We start from the raw sequence: 21,145 nt of genomic DNA, 5'->3' as shown, positions 1-21,145 counted from the left end.
TAGCTAAACCTACAAAAGGGGCCAGCCTGAACTCTAGCAGGACTTCATTTTCTGACTAAAGTTCCGCTTTAACCACCTGAAGCCCACGTGGGCTTAAATTGCCCGGGAGGGCGTACATGGACGTCCTCACGTGCTGTCCTTGGGACTCGGCTGATCACAGATCAGAGTAAAGAGCCAATCCCAGCCCTTTACCACATGTTCAGCTTTCAGCCAATGACAGCTGATCATGTGACGTAAACAGAAGCTGACAATCTGCTTTTTTCCCCCTCACGCTGATGGTGTGGGGAGAAAAAAACAAGCCGATTACCGGCTCATGTAAAATGGACACACTCCCACACAGCGACAGCCACAGCTGCTAAGCAGTGTCCACCAGTGCCACCTACCAGTGCCACCTATCAGTGCTGTCGATCAGTGCCACCTATCAGTGCTGTCGATCAGTGCCACCTATCAGTGCTGTCGATCAGTGCCACCTATCAGTGCTGTCGATCAGTGCCACCTATCAGTGCTGTCGATCAGTGCCACCTATCAGTGCTGTCGATAAGTGCCACCTATCAGTGCTGTCGATAAGTGCCACCTATCAGTGCTGTTGATCAGTGCCATTCAGTGACACCTATCAAAGTCCTTCAGTGCTGACCTTTCAGTGCCACCTAACAGCCTCATCAGTGCCACCTCAGTGCCCATCAGTGCCACCTTATCAGTGCAGCCTACCAATGGCCATCAGTACAGCCTCATCAGTGCACATCAATGGAGGAAAAAAAAAATTACCTTTGTGCAAAATTTTATAACAAACGAAAATGAAAAGTTTTTATTTTTTTTCAAACTTTTTGGCCTTTTTTGTTTGTTTAACAAAAAGTAAAAAACCTAGTAGCGATTAAATACCACCAAAAGAAAACTCTATTTGTGTGAAGAAAATTGTAAAAATGTATGGGTACAGTGTAGCATGACCGCACTGAAAGCTGAAAATTGGCCTGGGTAGGAATGGGGTATAAGTGCCCCGTAAGCAAGTGGTTAAATTTGATGTAAACCCTGTGCTCCAAAGCCCCTTGCTTTGTGTACTATGTATCATAAAGCAGTGCATCTCCTCTCCAACTGCTGCATTCTTCTTACTTTGTATGCTAATAAGAGATAGTAAAGAGAAGGGATATGAGATGCCGGTGCTACAATCCTTTTGGCTACACCTTTGTTAGTGTGTGTAGTCAGGGCCGGGGCTACCACTAGGCAAACTAGGCAACTGCCTAGGGTTCACTGCTGCCTAGGGCGCCCGGCCACTTGTGTTCCTACTTTCTTCTCTCTGTAATAAGAAACTAAGTCTCAGCATCAACAGGCAGCTGCGGCTGTGTTTGCACATAGTGTCAGAGGCGCAGCTGTGGCGGAGGACTGTGTCTGTGTCCCGACTCCCGAATGAAAGGAAGCAAGCAAGCATTCATTGATGGGCGCTGGTGAGGCTGAATTTGATGGGCGCTGGTGAGGCTGAATTTGATGGGCGCTGGTGAGGCTGCATTTTTTATGGGCGCTGGGGAGGCTGCATTTGATGGGCGCTGGGGAGGCTGCATTTGATGGGCGCTGGGGAGGCTGCATTTGATGGGTGCTGGGGAGGCTGCATTTGATGGGTGCTGGTGAGGTTGCATTTGATGGGCGCTTCATTAACCACTTCCCGACCAGCGCACGACGATGTACGTCGACAGAATGGCACGGGCAGGCATATTGGCGTACATGTACGTCCAATATTCATTGCCGCCTTGCCATCGGGAGCGCGCCGCCGGCGGCGCGCTCCCGCGCTGGTCGGGACCCCCGTGAGTCCGGTCGCGGGACCCGCGGACTCGATCACCGCGGGCATCCCCGCGATCGTCTCACGGAGCGGCCGAATGGAGGAAATGCTGTATAAACAACATTTTCCCATTCTGCCTAGCAACTAGTGACGCTGATCTCTGCTCCATGTGATTGGAGCAGAGATCAGTGTACACTAAATGAAAGCCCAACCCCCCCACAGTTAGTAACACACCCCTAGGAACACTTAACCCCTACACTGCCACCCACAGGTTAACCCTTTCACTGCCAGTGTCATTTACACAGGAATCACTGCATTTATATAGCAGTGATTACTGTATAAATGACAATGGTCCCAAAAATGTGTCAAAAATGTCCGATGGGTCCCCGACAATGTCGCAGTCACAATAAAAATCGCAGATCGCCGCCATTACTAGTAAAAAAAAAATAATAAAAAATTATTAATAAAAATGCTATAAAACTATCCCTATTTTGTAAACGCTATAACTTTTGCGCAAACCAATCAATAATCGCTTATTGCGATTTTTTTTTACCAAAAATATGTAGAAGAATACATATCGGCCTAAACTGAGGGAAAAAAATGTTTTTTTATATATTTTTGGGGGATATTTATTATAACAAAAAGTAAAAAATAATGCGTTTTTTTCAAAATTGTCGCTCTATTTTTGTTTATAGCGCAAAAAATAAAAACCGCAGGGGTGATCAAATACCACCAAAAGAAAGCTCTATTTGTGGGAAAAAAAGGACGTCAATTTTGTTTGGGAGCCATGTCGCACGACCGCGCAATTGTCAGTTAAAGCGACGCAGTGCCGAATCGCAAAAAGTGGTCTGGTCTTTGACCAGCAAATTGGTCCGGTCTGAAAGTGGTTAAAAAAGTGGGGTATACATGGGCAGGGCAAAGGGGTTGGAGTCAGGGGTGGAGCCGGGGGGGGGGGGGGCATCAAAATGAGGTTTTGCCTAGGGTGTCAAAAATTCTTGCACCAGCCCTGTGCATAGTATACATTATACATACACATACTATAGGCATCTATTTATAAATCCCACAGTAACTTGGACACTTAGGACATATTATTACTGTATTCACACAGTCTAAAAATTTCACTTGAGGAAACGTGACGCTATGTCTGTGTCTGTCCGAAATAGATATTGTACCTTATCATTTTAGTGTTTGTCTTCTCCGGGGACTGAAATGTATTTTCCTCTGCATGAAATGTGGAATGACTCGGTGTTCCTTACGCGATACAAGACCAAGTCTATTCACACTAACAGGAAAAGGCCGCGCAGCATCCTGTTGAGAAGAATACATGTACTGTAGAGGCTGCAGAGCCATGTTTACCTGGTAAATGAAAGTCTGCAGCCGTTTTTTGATTTTTAAGGAGGATTACAGATGCTTGTCTATTTCAGATTCGCAGATGCTTACGGTACTTATTTTTGGCCAGCCTGAACATTTTCCTTTGCATTTTTCAACTGATTCTCTGGAAACCTGTTTTTATAAGTAAAAAAGAAGGGTAGAAATGTGTCTGGGAACGTCCATCCCGAAAGACTGAACGGTACGTAAGAAAGCAGTAGATTATTACAAGAGTATTACAGGCTACTTTAAAAAAGGGATTGGAGATTTGTTGAAATTGTTTAGTAAATCTGTTATTTATTTTAATCTAGGTTTTTCCAGTGAGAAAGCGTCTGACCTGGGACTTTCTCCTAAAGAAGGTGGTGTGACCATCTGTGTCACCTTAAAACCCCTTTTACATTGGGGCGGTGCGGGCGTTAGCGGTTAACCGTTGTTGGCTTTAGTGTTGCTTTACTGCTGCTATAGCGGCGGTTTTGCGCCACTAGCAGGGCGCTTTTAACCCCCCCAGAAAGGGTTAAAAGCTCCCGCTTAGCACTGTTTTCAAATCGCTTTTAAGGTGCTTTGAAAGAGGCACCCGTTCATTTCAATAGGCAGGGGTGATGGAGGAGCGATGTATACAGGGCTCCCGCACCGCCCCACAGATGCTGCTTGCAGGACTTTCACATTGGGCTGCAGAACAGGTGCTATATTTAGTGCAAAAACGCCTGTAAATCACCTTATGCCCAGTACACACAGTCGGATAATCTGAGCATAAACTCCATCTGATTTTTTTCCAACGGATTTTGGCCGAAACTTGTGTTGCATACACACGGTTGGACAAAGTTGTTGGAAAATCTGATTGTTCGGAACGAGGTGACGTTCGTTGCATACGACAGGACTACGTAGAGGCTAGTAGCCAATAGCTTTGGTCTAGTACTTTAATCTGATCATGCTGGCACTTTGTCCGTCTGAATTCTCTACAAACGATCGGAAAAAGTCAGATCGGATTTTGTTGTCGGAAAATTTGAGATCCAGCTCTCAAACTTTTTTCCGTCGGAATTTCGACGGAAAAAGTCCAAAAGCCCACACGCGATCAGATTTTCCCACAACATAATCCGATTGGACATTTTCCGTTGGAATTTCCGACCGTGTGTACAGGGCATTAGTGTGAAAGGGGTCTAAGATTGCAAGCTACACGGATGTATTGCTGTTGCTGAAAATGTGAAATGTGGGGCATATGCACATTACAAACAGAATAGGCCATTTGCTGTCAATATTTCTCCAAAAATTACAAATCTGCTGGTATGCTGCTGACCTACAGAAAGCATATAAGGAAAACATTTATTTGGAAGTGAACTTTTAACGTAAATAACTTATAAATGTATAAAAGGCTTTGTTCTGAAACTGCACTGGGAATATTTAAAGTAGTTGTAAACTTCAGACATGAAATATGAACAAAGCATATCTCTCTATAGTGTATACTTGCCTCAATCCAGAGCACTAAGTGTCATTTCTGTCTGCTGTCTTGTTCCTTTGCTATAAGCATGAGTCACTTGTGACAAATTTTCCTGAAAGCAAGAGAAAAATGGTGACGGGGAGGAGCTCCAGCAGATTGACAGCCTCAGCTCTGTTCCTGTGTGAAGGGGGTGTGTCCCTTCCCGCCAATCAGCTCTCAGAGCTCACTTCACTGATGCAAATTCAGCTCTCTACCCCCTGCTATTCAGAGCTGTGAGATCCTGTGTAAATTCTGCACTTTGAATGGATGTAGAGGAAAGACACTATAGATAAACAGGTACAACTTATGTATCATCTGTGTATCTATATATCATATTATCTGTGAATGACCTGAGGCCAGTCACTTCACTGGGTATATGTAACTGTTTACAACCAATTTAAATATTAAATAAAATATTAAAATATTTGAAATATTGGTAATAAAGGGGTTACAACGGTGGAGAGATTGGCTAACGCAAACCTTCCGCTATGATAGACAAAAAAACACTTTCAAGGTATAGCATCTCAAAGTGTCTACATAGCTGGTCAGGCATCTTATATAGCCCTCCTGGTCCCCCAATGTATTCGGCTGTGCAAATATCGACCAATTTACCTGCTCAGGAACCTGGCTTAACCCCTCCAGTACCTTTTCGTTAGTTACTGAGGCTGACGATCATGGTTGGACCACTTTTGCGGGTGATTGATGTTTGCATAGCAGAAAAGAAGAGGAAGGTGACTAGCCAAGGAGGTCCACAATTGCAGCAAATGTTTGGTTAGTTGTGGTTCTTTAATTTGGTAGTAGAAGAAGCATATACTGTATGCGTTTTTATTTAAAGTAGAACTAAATGCATTCATTTTTGTACCATTGGATAGATTTATCTTCACTTCCTGTTGCATAGCCAAACAGGAAATCAGAACTCACTCCAAAATGAGGGAATTCCCGGTTGTCATCTTCACTGGAAAATTTCCTCTCTATTCCCGTTCTGATGACAACCCAAAATTTGGGACTTTGTTTCACTTTCACTGTCCCCGATAATGGTAAACAGGACAAATACCAAGGGTAAATCTCCCTAACACAGACATCAATATAAACCTAACAGGTGTTCCAATCCCTCTCCACTCTATCCAAAACGATTTTTTTTTGATTTTTGTTATACTTTAACGACTTCCGGACCGCCGCACACCAATATACGTCCTGAGTTTGAAGAGGAATATCGTTGTTATGGCAGCGACTAGCTGCCATAACCCCGGTATCCTCTTCTTCGGCCGTTGGTCTGGTTTCCGATTATAGTGGTCTCTGCGGTGGATTCACAGTGAGATCACTTTTATTGGTGTCGGGAGAGGGCCCCCCTCCCACCGCGCTCCGGTGACCTCTGCTGCTTACCGAAGCCGTCAACAGCAGCGGAGGCGATTGGATGCTGTCCCTTGTGTGACATGGAGATGAGTGAGGGGAAGATGGCCCCCACCTGTCTCCATATCATTGCAGCTTAAAGCTCGTACAGGGCTTTTTTTTATTATTGCACTTTAGTGTAAATATGAGATCTGAGGTCTTTTTGACTCCAGATCTCATATTTAAGAGGTCCTGTCATGCATTTTTCTATTACAAGGGATGTTAAATTCCTTGTAATGGGAATAAAAGTGACACTTTTTTTCTTTTTTAAAGAACAGTGTAAAAATAAAAAGGTAAAATAAATAAGATTTTTTTTTTTCAACGTGCCCCATCCTGCCGAGCTCACGTGTAGAAGCAACACATACGTGAGTAGCGCCCGCATATGAAACCGACACATGTGAGGTATCGCCACGATCAGTAGAGCAAGAGCAATAATTTTAGCCCTAGACCTCCTCTGTAACTCAAAACATGCAATCTGTAGAATTTTTAAAATGTCGCCTATGGAGATTTTTAAGGGTAACAGTTTGTCTCCATTCCACAAGTGGGCGAAATTTTGAAGCGTGACATGTTGGGTATCAATTTACTCTGCGTAACATTATCTTTCACAATATAAAAAAAATTGGGCGAACTTTACTGCTGTCTTTTTTTTTTTTTTTTTTTATTCCAAAAAAAGTGCGCTTGTAAGACCGCTGCGCAAATACAATGTGACAGAATGTTTTGCAATGACTGCCATTTTATTTTCTAGGGTGTTAGAAAAAAAAAGTATAATGTTTGGGGGTTATAAGTCATTTTCTAGCATAAAAAAAACAGTTTTTAACTTGTAAACAACAAATCTCAATAAAGGGCTCGGTCATTCAGTGGTTAAGTAATCTTGAAGTGGGACTGCCCGTTATTTTCAAGCAACTATAATACTGAAGTAAATGGATTTCCATTCCCTTGTAACATGTAAATGTGCTTGTAAAATGGCTGGATACTTTTAAAACAATATTATATCAACAATGAAGTAATGCAGTAGAAACACTGAGCTATGGGTGGAATAGCCTGTGCCAGACAGATGTTTTCCTTAAAGCGAACCTTGCACTATCAAGCACTGTCTTCTTTCTTTCACGGTCACCCCCTTGGGAAAAACTCTGTTGAACTTTTTTTTTTAAAGTCTGTAGGAAAAACAGGTTAGTAATTATACTTACCTTACCCAGGCTTCAGTACTGCAGAGGGTAATGTCACCATCATTTACAACAACATGCTGGGTATTGCTGAGGACGTCCGAGAAGATGCTCCAGAACTGTGCAGTAGAGATTTGGGGTACTCCACAATGCCCACGCTTATGTTGGAAGGGGTAATGTCACCTTTGGCACAAGTTGAATCCGGGATAAGGTGACTATGTAATAATTTTTCCCCTGCAGTTTCCTGCAGTTTTTTTTTGTCAACTGCAATTTTTTTTCTGTTAATGGCAGAAAACCCAGGTGGGCCCCAAGCAAGAGAATCGCAATGAGGTTTATGTATCAATGATGAGGAGGGTTTTGGGACTTTGAGACACATGAAAGGAACCTGATAATGGATCAAAAATTGTATTTATTTAAACAAGTACAAATGGCATTCAATTTGTACATACATCAATGTAAATAATTTATTATTATACACACCCATGACTAATTGCAGTGCATCTATATGTCAGGGTATCCTCATGGCACTATGCAGAATGTGAATATCGTGAGCCAATATTGCTCCATATAAAAGATCATTAAAAAGGAAAAAATTAATTGACATAGAGTAAATTGTATGTTAAAAACATGTATACATCTTGAGGAACTCAACGTATTTCGTGGATATGTTCCACTTCATCAGGAGAGGATGCATAAAGTGTGATCTAATGTTTGACCCCAATAATGGGGGAAAAAAAGGAGGAAAAAGAGCAAGAAGAGCCAAGAGGAAATAGAATACTTACATAAAGTATCAACACGTGGTACTTGACGAAAAGGAACCATCTCGAATGTCTGTCCTAGGAGCTGTGGCGGTGAGGACACGCAGGTAGGCCGGGCATGCGCCTACAACTCACCAAAGGGAGGAGGATGTCCATGTTGACATCACTAATAGTGCACAGCAGTGGCTCCAAAGGTGCCTATAAAATAATATATACGTGTAGATATAGTGTAATACAAGGTAAGTACCATAATTAAGTAGACCCATAATGATTTGTGATTAGGCACATAGGAGCACATGTGGATAAAAGAACATGGGTTAAACCAAAACCACTAAGTGGAGAGCAGAACTCAGAATGGTGATCAGGTGAAGTGTTTGCATGGAGCCCACCATGCGGTATCCCAAGGATAAGAGAGAAATTAATGATATAAACAAATGAAACGTGTAACTGAAAAAAAAACTGTGAAAAAATAAATAAAAGCTCCCAATATGAATACCTGTGTGTTCCCGAAAAGGGAGATCTGGTACACTGTGTATCACCCAAGTTCACATGAAAAGCGTTAATAGACGCTACACCCGGTCCTGTTATACCACACACACACTGTTAAAAAGTTCAGCAATATTGCCATTAAACAAAAATGGCTAGTGTGCATATGGGTGGCTTGGCCTGGCTTAAGAATAAAATAATCTTTAGTTTTTCCTGCACCTAGCTCCCAATATTGTTCTATATTCCAGAACCATCACATTAACCACTTCAATACAGGGCACTTAAACACCTTCCTGCCCAGACCAATTTTGAGCTTTCAGCGCTGTCGCACTTTGAATGACAATTGCGCGGTCATGCTACACTGTACCAAAATGAAATTTTTATCATTTTTTTCCCACAAATAGAGCTTTCTTTTGGTGGTATTTGATCACCTCTACGGTTTTTATTTTTTGCGCTACAAATAAAAAAATACCGAAAATTTTGAAAAAAAAAATGTTTTTTTTTTGTTTCAGTTTCAAAACTTTGTAAATAAGTATGTTTTCTCCTTCACTGATGGGCACTGATGGGGCTACACTGATGGGCACTGATAAGGTGGCACTGATGGGCACCAATGTGGCACCAATGAAGTGACACTGATAGGCGGCACTGATAGGCGGCACTGATGAGCGACACGGATGGGCGACACGGATGGGCGACACGGACAGACACTGATAGGTGGCACAAATTGGCACTGATAGCTGGCACGGATGGGCGGCACGGATGGGCATGGATAGGCGGCACAGGTGGGCATGGATAGGTGGCACAGGTGGGCATAGATAGGCGGCACAGGTGGGCATAGATAGGCGGCACAGGTGGGCATGGATAGGCGGCACAGGTGGGCACTCATAGGCGGCACAGGTGGGCACTCAGGCGGCACAGGTGGGCACTCAGGCGGCACAGGTGGGCACTCATAGGTGGCACAGGTGGGCACTCATAGGCGGCATCGGTGTTATAGTAATGGATGCCAATCAGTGCCAAACAATAATGCATGCCAATCAGTGATGCCCATTGTGGCCACTGATTGGCATCCATTATGGGCACTGATTGGCACCCATTGTGCTGACTGGCACCCTGGTGGTCTAGGGAGGATTAGGGATTTTTATTACCTTTTCCCTGGTGGTCTAGTGGTGTCCCTGGTGGTCCAGTGTGGGCATCCTCGGGGGGGCTGTGCTGATAATCGATCAGCACAGACCCCCCCTGTCAGAGGAGCAGCCGATCGGCTCTCCTCTACTCGCGTCTGACAGACGCGAGTGAGGGAAAGCCGATCACCGGCTCTTCCCATTTACACTGTGATCAGCCGTGATTGGACACGGCTGATCACATGGTAAAGAGTCTCCGTCGGAGACTCTTTACCGAGATCGTAGTTGCCGGGTGTCAGACTGACACCCCGCAACAACGATCGCCGCGATGCGCGCCCCCGGGGCTCATTATCCTAATCACGTCATATGACGTCCGGTTAGGATAATGAAACCACTTTGCCGCCGTCAATTTGTAATAGGGCGGGCGGCAAGTGGTTAACATTATGAACCCTGATTATTATTATTATTATTATTATTATTATTACAGATACTTATATAGTGCCGTCAGTTTACGCAGCAGTTTACATCTATATTGTACATTCATAGTCCCTGCAGTCAAGGAGCTTACAGTCTAAGGTCATTTAGCTATTGAAAATGTAGCCACAGAATTGTGGGCTGTTGCCCTTTGGTCCACATCCAGTGTTGAGTGCAGGTGTCCACCCAACACCACCCAAACTACTGCTATGCTAAAGGCTGGTGGGTTCTGAAATGGAGACAACTTTACTAGGAAAATGACCCCTTAGTCTCTAGGACATGTCTATAATAAGTTCCCACTATATTTCTGCATGTGTCAGAGATCTGCCGATTTGTAAATTCCTCAAACAGTTAACACTGAAAAAATGAGACTGCAGGAAGCCTGCCTTAGTCACTTATGCTGCGTGTATATGCTTCCCTTTCCATTTATGAGTAATATAAATGTTTACTTACTGCTGAAGCTGAATTTATTCAACAAGTAAGCAGGCCACTGTATTTCTCAGACCTCTTTGCGCAAGTTACTGAAGATTTCCCCCCTTTGTTGGGTAAAGAACGTTTTTATATCACAAACCGATTTTCGCTAGACTCAGAGTAACTTGTAATGATATATTACAATATTAACATTATTGTAAGACAACTGAGAGGGGGCTATTTGTTAGAAGAGAAGTATTTTTTTTTTGCTGATTCATACTTACTTAGGTGGATGCAGCATCGGTCTGATGCTGCATTTGTCCCCTGCCGCTTCTAACACTGAGAACCGAGGGATCAAACACCGCAGATCGCTTGTTTCTCAGAGCTCCCCGAGCAGAGAGCTGGTGACTGTTAGTCATCAGCTCTCTGCTCTGCCCCTCCCTCACTCACTTACTGGAGTGCTGGGCTGTGAAGTAGGTAGGAGCTGCTTGGTGCCGGTCCAGGCATGTGGGCGGATCCCGACTTCATTGCCGCAATCTTGCCTGAGCCTGGCCGGCTCTGTGACGTCATCCTTTAGCAGGCTGCGGCCCGCTGTCTGCTGAAAATGGGTCACAGGAGTGCAGAATGGACTGCACTCCTGTGATCCACAGGAGAAGTACAACCAAACAAGCTTTGACTGTACTTCTCCTTTAAAGCATGAAAACAGAGAATAAAACAAGTGAAATAAATTTGGAGTTATACCCCTGTGGCCCATTATAAACTACTAGTTTACAGTAATAATGCTTTAAATACAGAGCAATGGATCCAACTTATATACAGCTGTATGGCAAAGCTCTGAAATGACAGGTGCTCTTTAAATGTAAGGACTCATTCTTGCTGGTACTTAGAATCTTTAATATTTGCAAATAAAATTAAGGTTTCCTATTAGCTGTCAGGTTAGTAAAACAGCGATATCAGAACCAATTCAATCATACAGTTTGTAGTGTACATAGATGTGCAAAACATCTATAGATAGATAGATTTTTACTCCTAAAGCATTGAAATTAAAATTAAATTTGATAAAAAATCCAAAAAATCTAATTAAAATCCAAAATAATTTGATTTTTTTTTTTTAAATCATCGATTTTTATCCACCCTGGCCTTGGTGATTGGTCCAGTGATTCAAGTGGTAACAGTAAGGGAGTTTTAAAGGGGTTGTAAAGAGAATATTTTTTTTTTAAATAACAAACATGTTATACTTACCTTCACTGTGCAGCTCGTTTTTCACAGAGTGGCCCCGAACCTGCTCTTCTGGGGTCCCTCGGTGGCTGTCTCTGCTTCCCCCCGCAAGTTCTTCTCACGTTCATGCGAGCTCGCTCGCATGGTGAGAAGCACTTACGAGTACGCTTCCGTGATACAGCCGCTATAGCCGCTCACTGTATCACTCGGCCTCGCCCCTGACACGCCGCATCATTGGATGTGATTGACAGCAGCACGAGCCAATAACTGCGCTGCTTTCAATCCATCCACTCCAGTCAATCAACGGCCAGGCTGAGCGGTGAAGAAGATGTCGGGGGCGAGCGCGGGACTTTCGAGGGGTCAGGTAAGTAAAATGGGGGGCGGCACTGTCAGATGTTTTTTCACCTTAATGCATGTATTAAGGTGAAAAAACTTTTACCTTTACAACCCCTTTAAGCTTCTTTACTTGCTCCTAGCAAATGAATGGAGTAGCGGGGTAGTGAAGGAAATGTGATTTTGTACTGCTTTGGAGGTCGCTCATTCGGCATGGGCATTTTTCAGGGAACACTTTGCATTTTCTCAATGAATGCAAAGATTTTGCTGATTAGACAAGGTAGGGAAATTGTGCTGTGATGTCATGATATCTACCTCTTCCAATCCGAGAATGCTTTGCATTCATTGAGACAATGTAAAGTGTTCTCTGAATGGCGCTCATGACGAGGATTTTCTTTGTAAAAGTAACAATGATGGCAAAACTTATACATACATAATTGTTACATACAAATGATAAGGGCTTATGCGAGTTTTTTTAGAAACGGTCATTTTTTTCAAATATTAGATTGTTTCCAAACATATCCTTTCTATCTAATGTCTATGGCGAGACTGCGGCTATTGAGGAACCAACTTCATCACTCAAATGAAAGTGGTTCTAAAGGCACAAAGTTTTTGCATAGAATGCAGTAAGGTAAAAAAAAAAAAAACCTCTGTATGCAGCCCCTCCTAAATAAATACCTGAGCCTGATCTCAATCCAGGGATGTGCACGAGAGCTGAGGCTCCCTCGGGTCTCTTGTTCCTCATTGGTTCAGATACAGTAGTAGAAGCCATTGTTTCCCACTGCTGTCAATCAGTGCCAGTTGCGGGGGATACACAGAGCAACGCTACGGGGGCACTCGGCGGGGGGGTGGGTGGGCAAGAGTGCCAGCAGCGGACCCGAGGAGAGGAGGATTGGGGCTGTTAGCTGGTAAGCATGACATGTTTGTTATTTTAAAACAAAAAACTCTGAGCCTTTAGTATGACTTTAAACTTAAAGGGGTTGTAAACCCTTGAGGTTTTTCACCTTAATGCATTATGCATTAAGGTGAAAGACCTTCTGTAGTGCAGCAGGCCCCCAGAGTCTCCCTTTCACTTACCTGAACCCGATCTTTCCAGCGACGAGAACAAGCACAGCAGCTCCAGCCGCTGTCTCGGGTCCTCATTGCATAGATTGATAGCAGCAGCAGCCTTTGGCTCCCCCTGCTGTCATTCAAATCCAGTGACACGGGGGGGCGGGGCCAAGTCCTGCTGTCTGTGTCAATGGATGCAGCAGCAGGACTCAGGAGCACGCCCACACAGGTGCCCCCTTGGAATGCGGGTCTCTGAAAGGGGTATTTGATGCGGGGACCCTAGAATAGGAGGATTGGGACCACTCTGTGCAAAACCCTTGCACAGAGGAGGTAAGTATACCATGTTTGTTATTTAACCGTTTGCCGACCAGTGCACGACGCTATATGTCGGCACAATGGCACGGCTGTGCAAATAAGCGTACAGGTACGTCCTCTTTAAGATGGGGCATTGTGGGTGCCCACAGAACCCGCGGACTCGATGTCCGCCGGTGTGTCCCGCGATCGTGTCATGGAGTGGCAGAACAGGGAAGATGCCTATGGAATTTCCCTGTTCTGCCTTGTCACATGACACAGATCTACTCCCTGTCATCAGGAGCAGTGATCGCTGTCATGTCCTAGGTAGCCCATCCCCCCCACAGTTAGAATCACTCCCTAGGACACACTTAACCCCTTGATCGCCTCCTAGGGGTTAACCGCTTCCCTGCCAAGAGCGTCTGATGTGTCCACCATAATGTTGCAGTCATGATAAAAATTGCAGATCGCCACCATTACTAATAAAAATAAAAATAATAATAATAAAAATGCCATAAATCTATCCCCTATTTTGTAGACGCTATAACTTTTGCGCAAACCAATTAATATATGCTTATTGCGTTTTTTTTTTTTTTTTTTTTTTTTTTTACCAAAAATATGTAGAGTACATATCGACCTAAACTGAGGAAAAAAATATTTTTTTAATATATTTTTTGGGGATATTTCTTACAGCAAAAAGTAAAAAATATTGCTTTTTTTCAAAATCGCCGCTCTTTTTTTGTTTATAACGCAAAAAAATAAAAACTGCAGAGGTGATCAAATACCACCAAAAGAAAGCTCTATTTGTGGGGAAAAAAGGACATCAATTTTGTTTGGGTACAGCGTTGCACGACCAAAAAATTGTCAGTTAAATGACGCAGTGCCGAATTACAAAAAGTGCTCTGGTCAGGAAGGTGATAAATTCTTCCGTGGGCTGAAGTGGTTAAAAAATAAATAAATAAATAAAATAAACCTTTACAACCCCTTTAATAAAATGATTTTACATATAATTCTACTACCCGTTAGTGTTCTTGGCTTAGCCTTCAGCCATTTTCTTTTGACTGATTTCATGTGTCTTTACGCTTTGTTATATATATTTTGAAAAACAAGTCTGTTAATATGATGTCAGTGGTTCTGTCCAATTACATTTGGAATAAATTGCCAAAGATGAATCAGTTGGACATGGTTAGCATGACGACCAGCTGTTAGAATCAACACCACCCAGCAACCTGTTTTATAACAAATATCTCAAGGGCATTCCAGCGAGCATTGTGCTGAGAATGATATGAAGAAGCAACATCCATTTATTGTACATAGGGTGTGGAAGAAATGCCTTTTCAGCATCACGGTCACAGACATTATAGGCATGAATCCCCCGAATGTGGCACAGCTTGTTCTAAAATGGTGATGTGAGCTTGGTGTGCTCACATGACATTGCATCACGGGGGTGGGTCCTAAGGGCTTGTCTTTTGTTTTATAAAAGCAAATCTGCTTGGTTGGCTATTGTTACAGCAGATTTGCACTTTCTTATAAAATAAAATAAAAACACTGTACCACACACTCGTGTATTGCAGTTCTTGTAAAGCAGAGCTCATAAGAAGTAGCACAAGACGTCAATCAGTTTATGAGCCAACGGTGAGCATGCTGATAGTATGAGAAAGCAGAGTGACAGACAGATGAGGGCTGTGCTGCTTCTCCTTCACTGTCTAGTTGCAGGCTGGAGGCTGGTCTCGGACAGCCTGGGTTCAGAGGAAGTGGGTTGAATGACAATGGCTGTAATGGCTGAGAACATCTAGTGGCAGAAAAGTACTGTGGGGGAGAAAATTGGAATGAAGGTGAGTATTACAACACAGGTTTATTTTTTTTATTTTTTTTTCATTGTTTTTTCTGAGTCCTGTCTCAGTATTTTCTGGTGATTTTGTCCTGATGTAAAAACTAAATAAAATGCAGTTTTAATTAGAGGTCGACCGATATGGGTTTTTCTCTGGCCGATGCCGATATTTAGAAATCGTGGTGGCCGATATATGATGCCGATTTTTTTGGGCTGATATGTTAGGCCAATTTTTTATTATTTTTTTTCCTTTTTTTTTTTTTTTTCCCCCCCTTCATCTCATAAAATCTAAGTTAGACACCTTTCACACTGGAGCGTTTTTCAGGCGCTCTTGGGCTAAAAATAGTGCCTGTAAATTGCCTTCAAAACGGCTCCCCTGTAGTCTCGGTGTGAAAGCCTGAGTGCGGAGTGCTTTCACAATGAGGAGATGCGCTGGCAGGACGTTAAAAAAAAAATCCTGCAAGCAGCATCTTTGGAGCGGTGTAAACCACTCCTCCACCACTCCTGCCCATTGAAATGAATATGCACCACTGCCGAAGCACATGAAACCCCTTCCTCGACCACTAGCTAGGTTATAAGTGCCCCGCTAGCAGCCGAATAGCGCCGCTAAAATGGCGGTAAAGCGCCGCTAAATCTAGCAGCGTTTTACAATCAACGCCTGCCCGCTCCAGTGTGAAAGCAGCCTTCAGTATGAAGTGATACAGAAAATTTATTCCATTTAAACATTTATTAAACAAAACAAACCTCCAATCGGTTCACTTGTATGTATAATTTAGATTAAAAAAAAACAACTATATATTAAATACACAAAAACAGGTACTCAAAAAACAGGTACACAAAAACAGGTACTCGAAAAATACACCGATTTATTTATTTATTTTTATTTTTTATCAGTGTATTTTTTCCCAAAAAATTGCGTTTGAAAGACCTCTACGCAAATACCGCGTCACATAAAATATTGCAACAACCGCTATTTTATTCCCTAGGGTCTCTGCTAAATAAATATATATAATTTTTAGGGGTTCTAAGTGATTTTCTAGCTGAAAATACAGGATTTTTACTTGTGAGCAACAAGTGTCAGAAAAGATTTAGTCTTTTTATCAGCACAATCGGCCGATGCCGATTAATTAAAAAATGCTAAATATCGGCCGGCCGATAAATCGGTCGACCTCTAGTTTTAATACACTGTGCATCCGCAAAGCTAAGGTTTGTTAGTTCGAGTCCTGTTCTGTAAAAATAGCAAGGCTTTTGTGCAGTTTCAGTTCCAGCTGCCACCTTTCCCATAAGCCTTGTATTCTTGCTGGTACATGGATGCCCCCAGGACTTAAGGAGCGGTGCTGTATTCGTAGAACTGTGAACCTCCCCAACAAGCTTTAAGATGGTAAGGTTCAAGGAGTATGCTCTGTGCAGGAACAACCAGGGCTGGTGGGATACCAAGCTTGCTGTGATCTGAACAGATGGCAGATAGTAGCGTAGTTCATTATCCAGCAAAAGAGGCCAAGACAGGCAGCAAACAGAAGAGTATCTGTATCCAGTGAGGGTCAGGGCAGGTGGCAAGCAGAAGAGAATTCATATCCAAGCAAGGGTGGGGGCAAGGGCCAATTAGAAGAATAATCAGCACCCAGGCAAGAGTCAGTAAAAGAAGCTATCCAGAGTCAAAGCAAGGCACAAGGTACAGGAACCAGGTAGCAAATGCTATCACAAGCCTTGGGTTTGTAATGGTCAAAAAGGGTGCCAATGTACTGATGGCCAATCAGGGCAGAGGAGATAGAACAGGCCAAGCAACAAGAAAACCTCCCGCTGTACATGAAAGTAAAAGCAGGGGTATAGCCAACGGTGTAGGGTCATTGCCTGGCAAACATCTATGATCAGGTCCAGAAGGAAGAATGGTTGAGTGGCTCCTGCAAACTGAAGGCAGGAGTCTGGCATTCTTAATACAAGTTAGATATTATCTAGTTAGGGTTTAGATCTACTTTAACATGCAGAATGTTCAGTGATATGGGTCTTCTGCCATCCAAGCCTACAATACATCAAAGGAAGACAATGGACACCCAGATAATGTTCAGTTGATATATTTTGCTAGTCGGAAGCCTGTCAACTATAAATCATCTGCATGCTCATTTTTGTAATGTGAGCCTTTGCCGAACATCTCTTCTGTAATTGAGAAATGTGAAAAGGATCCATGTAGAAATTGTAGTTACTGTATGTGAAATATAATCTAAATATCAGGAAGTATATTTTCTATAGCATCCTATGTCAATTATGAGCATCATTATAGTTCATTTGTGCAAGAGTTGTAAGCCTGTTGGAGCCTGTGCTTAGTATTCAGACTTCCTTATCTGCAATGTGCAGTGGTGAACATGCATTATCTAACTGAAAACAATGGTAAGGCTTTTTATACTTCATTATATAATTGCCAGCCATTCGAGATACTTCTAGCAGTCATATTGTGCTACATTAATTATTGCTTTTATTGCCAAATGCTTTTCGTTAAAGTGCATCTGTAAGAAGAAAAAGAAAAAAAAATCACATCACCAATGAACGTCACCTTGATTAAAGAGTTCCTTTTTCTTAATAAGAGTCAAAGAAATATCGCTCCAGAGTGCTCTTATGTTACTCTAGGCAAAGGTCCCCTCTCTCGCTTCCAGGACTACTGTAGATTATTAGAGACCGCACAGAGTTTTTTGATTCCACTCAGACTGACTCTGAAAGGCATGGTCACATATCCTCCATCCTCTAGCGCTGATGCCTCATCTATTACTCACTGCTGTGGATACTTCTGGGTAATGACCAAAGTTACAGCCACATAGAATTACTTTTTAAAAATCAAGCAGGAGAGCTTGTCCCCACTCGAGCACCGAGTTGAACTACAAAGTGCAGCTGAACTCCCCTCAGTCTGCTATAGTCACTAACAGTGGTCCTGCTGCAGTCTGCTACTATAGTGTGTCAGCCTTTCTACTAGGGTTCGGTACCAGCCAGTACTTTTATAGTTGGCTACTTCTTATGCTCTACAGGCATTTACCTACCTCCACATCTGTGAGTACCTGCTGATTGACCTGGGGGTAGCTGTCAGATGAACTCAAACTCCCATGAGGGGGTTTCTGGCAGAACACTAGCTATCCCTTAGACCAGTGGTGTCCAAACTATGTCCCGATGTGGCCATTTGCTTGCCTTTATCCAGCCAACAATGGGGCATTGTGTACTCCCAGTTGGCCACAGTATGGCCCCTTAATGCCTGAAGGACAGTAAACTGGCCCTTTGCTTCAAAAGTTTGGAGACCTTCTGCCTTGGATTCTACCCTCAGCAAATCCAGTCGCTTCCAGGAAAGGCCACACCTACTCTTGTGACAGCAAGTCAACACCCACACATGTGACACTGAAGTACTAAAGTGATATAGACAGATTATACATAGAATTTTTTTTTTTTAAACTTCAACATTTATCAATAAGCTTATTTACATTAAACAAATCTCTTTCACATGTATACTTAAAATACAAATAATACATTTCCTCTCTTAATCTGTTATTTGTATTTGAAACATACACGTGCATCTGTTGCCTCCTCTCCGTTCACATAAAGCCATCATGCAACCTTCTCAAACATCAACCTTACCCTTCCCTCCCTTGTGTCCTAAGCAGACAAAACTGAAGGCAGGCCATCATTAGCCGTTGGAGCAAAAGGAACACTGGTGGATGCAAACTATAAGTCACTATTGTGGATACAAGCCACAGGATCGGTGGCACGAGTAATACAAGAGATGTGGAACTTATTCTCCAAATGTATACAGCATCATCATATTACACATCAATTTACTAAGTACATAGAACCCTTCACATCTGTCATTCACCAAATTAGGTCCCAATCTAATGTCCCTTTCACACTTGCACAGATGCTAGGGTCAGCTTTGGAGGAAATCTTGCCAGTGTGATTTTTGGTTGTTGGAGGGGCCAGCTTGGGAGGAAGCCAAATAACCAGTATAATTTTTGGTTGGAAGGAAGACAAGTAACTTGCCAGTATGATTTTTGGTTGTTGGAGGGGCCAGCTTGGAATAAAGCCAAATAACTTACCAGTATGTTTTTTGGTTGTCAGAGGGGCCAGCTTGTAGGGAAGTCAAATAACTTAAAGGTTATTATTTTTGGTTGTTGGAGGGGCCAGCTTTGGAGGAAGCCAAGTAAATTATCAGTATGATTTTTGGTTGTTGAAAGGGCCAGCTGGGAAGGAAGCCAAGTAACTTTACCAGTATGATTTTTGGTTGTCAGAAGGACTAGCTTGGGAGGAAGCCAAGTAAGTTGTCAGTATGATTTTTGGCTGTCGGGGGGGGGGGGGGGGGGCAGCTTGGAAGGGAACCTAAGTAACTTACTAGTATGATTTTTGGTTGTTGGAGTGGCCAGCTTGGAATAAAGCTGAGTAACTTCACCAATATGAATTTTGCTTGTTGTAGTGGCTAGCTTGAGAGGAAGCCAAGTAGCTTATCAGTATGATTTTTGGTTGTTGGAGAGCCAGCTTGGGAGGAAGCCAAGTAATTTACCAGTATGATTTTTGGTTGTGGAGGAAAGCCAATATAAACGCAAGCAGAAATTTCAAATAAAAAGGGAAAGAAACAGAGAGTTTACTGGGCCCAGAGAGCAATAGTGTGATTAAATAGTTTCTGCCATATCGCTGTAACTTTGTCATGGAAGAGATCTCACCTTGGCAGGGAACATCTGCATCAAGGTAAATTTCTTACCAAGGACACCTGATTTCCGCTGTGGCATTATTTAAAGCAAAGCTCCAGGCTCCTTCAGAAAAAAATTTAAAGGCAGCAGCTACAAATACTGTAGCTGCTGACTTTTAATATTAGGACACTTACCTGTCCACGAATCCAGCGGTGTCTTCACCCGAGCCTATTTATCAATTGGCTCTTGGTGCTGTTGCCACCATCTTGGCTAAGGGAATCCAGCAGTATAGCCATATGGCTTCACAGCCGGGTCCCTAATGAGCATGCACAAAGTACACTGCTCTTTGTGAATGGCCTGGCTGTGGGGGAAGGAGGAGGGGGGCAGAACTTCCAGCTGAGTTTGCCTTGGAAGTGTGAGCAGATACCTGTGCAAACCAGGTACTCGCTCCCTCCTGAAAGGTGCCAAACGTGGCAGCGGAGGAGGCAGGCAAGCCGAGCTTTCCCTTTTTGGTGGAGCTATGTTTTAATGAGAAAATTTCACAGGCTTTAATGATATACTGTATTTCATATGGAAATAAGTTTTGCTCAGGTATATAATAAATACAAATACGTTTAATATGTATTTTATGTGAATTTTCTGAAAATCTTTCCTTTAGAACAATTTTTTCTTCAAGTTTTCTTTTGTAACTAAAATACTTTTTTAGCACCTTCACATTGTAGTTACATTTTTATATGGCTGCTTTGTGCCTGTTCAAGGTGAATGTGATCAGGAGACGTGGAGGAAGTAAATTGTTGTGTAAGTGTGTAACTTTGCAGAATTAATGTTCCACGAAACGGAAGGTATTTATTATTCTGATGATCTAACATCACTGGAATTTAACAATATATTAGCATCATAAGGTATTAACTTCCACCTCTATTGTTTTGTTGTGCAATCGTACTGATTAAATTGTCTAAACGTTCAGTAGCGTTCCTTATTTGTAAACGCATCTTTATTGTCAAGAAGTTCACTTCTAGTGGCTGTAAAACATAGTTTATACATATATGTTATGTTTGCTTTTAACGCGTATCTAAACCCCAAATCAAAACTTGTATATTTTACAGATTACTAGTTCTTAGATGTAGTGGCTGCATCAGTTTTCTTTATTCTGGCCTTTTCCATTTATTATCACTTGGGGATCCTATGAATTACACAATTCCTGTCCCTGGGTGGCTACACTCACTTCTCCACTGTATCTGTGAAGGGAGCCATTGTCGTCACCTAGGCTTCAAACATGGCTGCTTTTGTTCATCTCCATTACATGGGGATTTATGTGATTGGTATTTTACTATAAATTATTATCGCCTGATTTTCCT

General features: G+C 42.6%; 1 protein-coding gene across 2 annotated transcripts in view; it reads left to right on the top strand.

Moving 5' to 3' along the window:
• LRRC8C (leucine rich repeat containing 8 VRAC subunit C) overlaps window positions 1-21,145 on the top strand; it is a 111,934-nt gene that overhangs the window by 63,442 nt on the left and 27,347 nt on the right. The window contains exon 1 of one of the 2 annotated variants that reach the window (XM_077452948.1): window positions 3,214-3,338. The exons of the other annotated variant lie outside the window; for it this stretch is intronic. The gene's annotated coding sequence lies outside the window, so the exon portion shown is untranslated. Of the gene's footprint in view, window positions 1-3,213; window positions 3,339-21,145 lie in introns of those variants that run through there. 2 annotated transcript variants of the gene reach the window in all.

This window comes from Lithobates pipiens, unplaced genomic scaffold (genome assembly GCF_037356315.1).
Source record: "Lithobates pipiens isolate NorthernLeopardFrog02 unplaced genomic scaffold, aLitPip1_a1.2 Scaffold_23, whole genome shotgun sequence".
Classification (NCBI taxonomy): Eukaryota; Metazoa; Chordata; class Amphibia; order Anura; family Ranidae; genus Lithobates; species Lithobates pipiens.
The sequence above is the reverse complement of the archived record's forward strand: the minus strand, read 5'-3'. Positions and strand labels throughout refer to the sequence as shown.